The sequence below is a fragment of the Orycteropus afer genome, unplaced genomic scaffold (assembly GCF_000298275.1).
Source record: "Orycteropus afer afer isolate SDZICR_OR568_19922 unplaced genomic scaffold, OryAfe1.0 scaffold00049, whole genome shotgun sequence".
Lineage (NCBI taxonomy): Eukaryota > Metazoa > Chordata > Mammalia > Tubulidentata > Orycteropodidae > Orycteropus > Orycteropus afer.
In genome coordinates, this window is record NW_006921636.1 from 11,878,565 (window position 1) to 11,880,134 (window position 1,570).

Genomic DNA, 1,570 nt, shown 5'->3' on the forward strand with positions numbered 1-1,570 from the left:
GATACAAATAATGAGACTGGAGTTTTGAGCAGTTAAGGAAGAGATAAAGTATTAAATCCAGTGAAGGCGGTGGAAAGGAGATGGTTAACAACTGAGAAAAATAATCAAATCTGCTCAGTGGCAGTGACAGAGAAGAGGAGGAGTCATTAGAAATATAAAGGAGGTTGAAGAGAAGGGAAGAAAAAAAAAATCACGGAAACCACAGGCATTGGGGTCTCAGAATAGGTACACTGGGAGCTTTTCAAGGTGAGTTGGGATTTTGAATGGGAACAAAGACCTTACTGGGAAGTGGATCAAGACTCTCCTTGGCTTGGGCTGCCATGGAGTCCACAAGGGAGTGGGAGAAAGGGAGGAGAGACTCTCTCCAAGTAAGTGGAGTCCCAGAGCAGATACATAGCTGTGGACTCAGGTCCAACTCTTGGCAACCTTTTTTAGCACAGAGTGGATATGTGAATTGGGGTTTCACCATTTTGTCAAACCATAGGGAAAGGGGTGGACCTTTGTCCTTTGGGGATACTACTGGAATTGCACCGCAGGGCTTTGATTGATGTCTGGGCATCATCATCAGCACACAGCCCCAGAAGGACCCAGGCAGCCCTTCCCATGCCTGCATCACTGACTAAATTATCTTGTGCCAAACATGGAGAACTCTTGCTGCCTTTCTATTCTGGGGTTCGCTTCTGATGCTTTTTTCTTTTTTCTTTTTTTCTCTTGCCTTGTCCAACAGGAGGAACATATTACATTTCCACTGGTCAACTGTAGCTACTACACTGAACACCTCACCCAATAGACAGGTAACACCAATAGCACCTGTGCCACAGGATCAATGACAGATGGTGGACAACACCTGCTTGTCCCAACTCCAAAACCTCTTTACAATGAACAGAGACCTGTACCCACATCCCCACCAGTGACTCCACCAACACAGAGTTGAAGAGTGACCCAGTGTAGCCGAGTTAATAACCAGGGAAGTATACCTGCTCCATACTTCCAGATATAGTAAGATATAAGATCAGGGTGAAACAAATCAGTATATAACTAACAATTAAAGACAACAACTTTAAAAAGTCCAGGAAAACAACAGACAACTGCAAATCAAACAAACAAACAAACAAAAAGGACAAGATACTAGAAACAAAAGCCCAGTCTAAAGAATTAACATAAAACTTGGAGGAAGAAAAAGTAATACAACTATCTGATAAATATTTGGAACAAAGAAATCACCAACAACCCAACAAAAAACACAACAGAATGACAACAATAAATTCATACCTATCACGAATTACACTCAGTGTGAACAGACTAAATGCACCAGTCAAGAGAAATAGAGTGGCAGACTGGATAAGAAAAGACCCATCAATATGCTGCCTACAAGAGATCCACCTTAGACACAGAGATAAAAATAAAAATCAAGGGGTGGAAAAAAATTTATCAAGCTAATGGCAACCAAAAAAGAGCAGGAGTGGAAAATATTAATTTCTGATTATATAGACTTGAAGGTGAAAACCAGCATAAGGGACAAAGAAGGATACTATATGATGTTAAAAGGGTTGATTGACCAAGAGGACAT